Below are 6,080 nucleotides of genomic sequence, written 5' to 3' on the forward strand. Positions count from 1 at the left end.
CTCACTAAAGTTGTTTGCCTAATATTGGCAGCTAATGGTTCCATTACGAGGGCAAATAGGAGTGGGGACAAAGGACATCCCTGCCTTGTTCCTCTAGTCAATCTAAATACTGAGGATTGTACCCCATTAACCCTGACTGATGCATTGGGGCTAGCATACAATAATCTAACCCACTTAATAAATGAGGGACCAAAACCAAACATTTCTAATGTGGCCATACGATACCCCCATTCTATGCTATCAAAAGCTTTCCTAGTGTCAAGTGATACTAAGGCTCGATTTTCCTTTTCTTCCGTCGGTATTTGTATATTAAGAAAAGCCCTCCTAATGTTAATGGAAGTAGATGGATTAGGGATAAATCCTGTCTGATCCGGGTGTATTATTTTAGTTATTACGCTTCTAACTCTGTTGGCCGGAACCTTTGCCAATATTTTCACATCTACTGATAACAGTGAAATTGGCCGATATGATTCCATTTGTAAAGGGTCTTTATCTTTTTTTGGTATTAATATTATTGTTGCCTCATACATTGATAGTGGAAGATATCCAGTTTCAAATGCACTATTAAATGTCTCTAGAAGTTCTGGTAGAATTATTTACCGATATTTTTTCAAAAACTCCACCGGGAGTCCATCTGGGCCCGGTGCTTTCCCCTTTGAGAACGAAGCTAATGCTTCCTCAAGCTCCTCTATTCTAAGTGAGCCATCCAAAACCAAAGTATCCTACTCTGTAATTACAGGCAGCTACACTTTTGCCAGGCGGTATTGCAATTCTGCACATAAATATTGAGCTCTTGTTGCATATAAACCTTGAAAAAACTCCCTAAATGCATTTAAAATATCTTGTGTTTCCGTACACTTCCAAACTACTCCATCGTAAATAGCCCCTATATACAAACTAGGCGTCTGAGAGTTGGCAATATGAGCCAGTAGCCGACACGGCCCTTCTCCTTCTGCCCAAACCCTTCTCTTCCTAACAAACTCTTTATTCTGGGCTTTCTTTTCCTGTAATACTTGCAACTGTTTCTGCTGTTGCAACTAGGGATGCACCGATATATCGGCCAACGAAACATATCAGCCGGAAATTGAACTTTTGCTTAAATGCCAAATACAGCAGCGCATCCCTGCTTTCTTTCCTCCCCGCTGTGTGCTGCTCTGTGTCTTAGCGGGGAGGAGAGAAAGTGTCACAGGCGGCCGAGCGCTGTGGGAGGAGAGTGCTGTGAGCGGCCAGCGTCTCTCCCTGCACCGCTCAGCCTACTATCACAGTCCGGAAGATCGGTGTGTGGGCGGAGACAGCCAGCACTGTCACACTCTCCTCCCTGCACCGCTCTCTCAGCCTCCTGTGACAGCGTGTCAGGAAAGAGAGCAAGTGCAAACACTCAACGATCAGTGGTCGCTGAGTGTTTGTAGATAACTGAGGACAGAGTATGTGTACTATATCCTCAATTATGAATGAATGGGAAGTGATCTACATTACTTCCTGTTTATTCATAGTTGTGGTTATAGTAAACACAAAATGTCCTCATGTAACGAATGAACAGGAACACTCATAGAGGATTCTTGTTCATTGATAACTGAGGCTGCAGAAAAAGAGATTGAGGACTCTGTGGCCTCAATCTCTTTTTCTATTTTAAAACGTAAATATCAGGGGTCTGTGTAGACCCTTAATATTTCCCAGAAGCCCCTAAAAGTAAAGTAAAAAATACAAATATTTAATAAAAAATGAATTAATAAATAAATATAAAAACATTTAAAAGGTTATAAAAAATAAATAAAAATAAAATATTTGAAAAAAATTACAATAAAAAACATTTTCGGTTTCGGCCTGACAATTTTTTTTATTTCGGTTTCGTTTCTGTTTTTAAAATTCCATTTCGGTGCACCTCTAGTTGCAACCATATTGCTTTATTCGCAATCGTGTGAGCTCTAATACCTGCCCCTTAACCTGACCAACTTCCCTTCTGGAGTTGGACTTAACTTTACTAATTTCTTTATTTAACACCCCTCTTATATAAGCTTTCATAGTGTCCCATACTAAAATTCTTACGTTAGTCTCCATTTATCTAACTATTTGTAGAGCAAGACACCCTGACCTCGGAGAGCACACATGCATGCAACAGTCCTGCAGTAACAAGAAGTTCACCTGTCTCTCTGCCTGCCAGATAACATACCAACCCCCATAAACCAAACACACCACAAAAAAAAATTCCCCTTTTGTGAGTACATGATCCCCTCAGGGAAAAAACATGAGGGCTCTTTTGCCGGCCTCTCTTTACCATTGAATCCAGCCTTGCAACAATAATAGCCCAACCCAGACCCCTCTCTCCCAACTGATCTCTCTTCCCTTTCAGTTATTATAATGTCTTTTAAGCTATTCAGTTACCGCTCCTGGTGTATCAAAAAACTGTACTGAATCCTCGGCTTGTATCCTTAGCTTTGCCTGGTATATCATAGCGTACTGAAGATGGAGATTTTGCAGTCTTTTCTTAACCTCTTGAAAGCATGTCCTGTGTCTTTGCACTTTTGGTGAATAATCACAAAAAATAATAATCCTATTTCCGTTAAAGGTAACCTCTTGCATAGTCTCCTTGCCCCTATAGTTCAGCAAGCATGTTAGCAGGGGACAAGGGGCACTACCAGCGGGTAACTTCTTGCCGGTATCCTATGATCACATTGCACAGCAAATTGATTCGAAAGACTTTCTCTGCCAAGCATATCCAGCAGTGGCGTCACAAGGGGGTGCGGCCTGCACCCGGGTGACACCATTGGAGCGGTGACACAAAAATGACTTACGGTCATTTTGGTGTCACCCCCCTCTGAAAAGTCGGGCACTCGGTCATGGACCAAAACGCCCAACAGTATCATGAGAGAGGAGGGGAACCGGCGGCATACCTTATCCCGCTGGGTGACTATCCATCACCAAGATGGCCGTCGGCAGGTATCAGAATACTGCCGCGCGTGCACGATGACGTAATCGCGCACGCACTCGGTTACCGCTCCGGGTGTCACCCAGCTTCGGGACGCCCCTGATATCCAGCAGCCATTTTTCAACAAAGTCCACGGGACTACTGCTCTCAACTTTTTCAGGGAATCCTACTAGCCGCAAATTATTGCGTCTCATATGGTTCTCAAAGTCCTCCGCTCTCCGAGCGTAGATTTCTGAGCGTGACATAGCATTTTTCATGTCATTATTCAGTGGGAGAAACTTATCTTTCACCTCGCTTACACGGTGTTCTGGATCTGTTGTGCGTTCCCGAATTTTATGCAAATCTTGCCTCATCAGGGAAAGGTCTACACGAATACCATGCCTTTGTTCAGTGAGACTTGTAAATGAAGTAGTGCGCTGTCTTATAGCATGCATGATATCTTTCAAAGTTAGCTCAGCTTCCTGTTCCCCCCTTCCCCTCCTTCTCCAACTGCATATTTGAAGTCAGGGATTCAGCCACTTGTTGCACTTGACATACTGTATATCTGTATTGTCTCTATTCCCAGCATCTTCTTCCTCTAAGTCCCCCATCCTCTGCCCCCCTGCCTGCCTGCCTGTATTACCTATTGACACTCTTGCTGTACCTTTTCCATGTGGTTCCATGTGCCACCACCTGCCTCCTGCGCTCCTTTGCCCGCAAACCCCACTCCCTCCTTGCGGGTCATCTCCTGCTATCCCCGTTCGAGTATTTGGTCCAATATGCAGGCTCCAAGCTCACCGCCCTCCTGCCCGCCCGACGTTTACTAACGGACAGGCAGGCTACATTTTGCGGTGCTACAAAGGGTTGGGGTTGAGGCTCCAGATACGGGCTGAGCAGGCTTCAAACGCTGGGCTCTTGTGCCTGTACTCTACCCTACTTTATACCCACTGCCGGTCACCAACAAAAGGTTTCTTGAGATAGAAACATATTTGTATTGTTGTTATTGAAGTATATGAATAGATGTACACACAGGGAACGGTATTTGGGAAAAAGGAGATCCTAACTCTTTTCTCTCTCCAGGGTCATGTTTAGTCTTAATCTGACTCTTCCTGAAGCCATTCAATCATGTGCTGCCTTCACATTGGCAAGGGTGCTTTCTTCAACAGACTACCCAATGGCTGGGCTGTCAGGTGACAGTTGGATTACCAGAATATAACAGGGCTTGAACTTGAAATGGGAAACTGTGGTTTTACATTAGCGTATAAGCAATAAGGAATTCTAAAATCCAAAACAGACAGATATGAATATTCCTTGCACATGTATAAGTATACAAGTGTGCAGAAATGGGGCTTGTGAAACAAGAAACTGTTTTATGTCCACTCAGTCCCCACAGTTTGTTTACAGTGTTGCGTGTTCAGTACATAATAACCCCAAAGTTGATGCATTCCTTCTATTAACTCAAAGAGGTCACATAATGGCTCACTTTTGTGGTGCAGTCATCTTCCTGGAGAGCATGAATGCCATTTCCATTCCACTAAGAAGTGATTCACAAATTAGACAGCTGAAGTTACCATGTTTTAAAATATACAGCATAGTGTCTAGACAGTATGACTATGGTATGTAGATACTGTGAAAGCACATCTGCAGTAAATAAAAAATGTTCCCTCCCCGCACCTTCTTTTAAAACTTTCCCTTATACATGCTCTAAATCTTTGAATCTTAAAGTGACGTCTTGGAGTCCTCTTCTCCTTGTGGCAATAGAGGGTGGTAATACTTCAGAAAGGGCACTGCTGATGTCATATCAGTGCTGCTGTCTGCAGTATTTTAGGCCTCTTTTACACGCGGTGGTTGATCCGTTTTTTTAAACGCCGCCCACCTAAAGCCTAACATGGAGGCCGCTCAGATTGGTCCACTTGCCACTGCAAAATGTATGCAGCATTTAGCATGCAGTGTCGCTTGCCAAACATATCACAAATGTGTGCCAACCGCAGTTGGTACATAGTTGTTGCACAGTATTGCAATGCAAGATTCCCCTTGGAATAAAAAAACAACACAGGCTTTCAGGAAGTAGAAGTATCAGCTCCTGAACACCTCCAAACTGCTGCTCATCTACGATCTGAAAAGCGATCCATTGCAGACAACTTTTCGGAGGGTGGTAAAAGTCCTCCGCTGCTCAACTGCATTCTGAAATGCGATCCACCGCAGACAGCATTTCAGAGGGTGGTAAAAGTCCTCCACTGCTCAACTGCGATCTGAAAAGCGATCCATCGCAGACAGCATTTCAGAGGGTGGTAAAAGTCCTCCGCTGCTCAACTGCGATCTGAAAAGCGATCCACCGCAGACAGCATTTCAGAGGGTGTAAAAGTCCTCCGCTGCTCAACTGCGATCTGAAAAGCGATCCACCTCAGACAGCATTTCAGAGGGTGGTAAAAGTCCTCCGCTGCTCAGCTGCGATCTGAAAAGCCATTCACCGTAGACAGCTTTTTGGAGGGTGGTAAAAGTCCTCTGCTGCTCAACTGCGATCTGAAAAGTGATCCAACGCAGAAAGATTTTCAGAAGGTGGTAAAAGTCCTCCGTGCTCAACTGCGTTCTGAAAATGGATCCATCGCAGGCAGCTTTTCAGAGGGTGGTAAAAGTCCTCCGCTGCTCAACTGCGTTCTAAAAATGGATCCACCGCAGACAGCTTTTCAGAGGGTGGTAAAAGTCCTTTGCACGTGTAAGCAAGACTTTATTGTTAGCCCAGGCTGACTTGCCTGGCCTTCATTTAACCCAAAAGAGTAGCGGTACTGGAGAGGTAGGTTTGCAGGAGGACAGTACCAGAGAAGTGAGTTTTGCAGAGAAAGTTGCTTTTCTATCTTGAACCATGCTGGGGTATGTATTTTAAATAAATTAAATGAATAAAAATGGAGTTCAAATGAAAATTAGCATCTTGCAAAGACTTGAGAAGTTACTTCAGGGATCAGTGGTATTGAAAGAACAATACTGCTGTTCATTACGGAACAAAGTAACATTCATTGTCCATCTTTTAGCATCTTGTAACTGTTTATACACCTCATGGTCCATGGCTGTGTGGTTGTTTGGTGTATTTATTACATTTGACAAATCCTGCAATAACCTCCCAAAACTCATAGTATATTTTGGGACCTAGCTACCTAAGGTTCATGCATTATTGTCT

The sequence above is a fragment of the Nanorana parkeri genome, unplaced genomic scaffold, assembly GCF_000935625.1.
Source record: "Nanorana parkeri isolate BGI_ZX_2015 unplaced genomic scaffold, ASM93562v1 scaffold77, whole genome shotgun sequence".
Lineage (NCBI taxonomy): Eukaryota > Metazoa > Chordata > Amphibia > Anura > Dicroglossidae > Nanorana > Nanorana parkeri.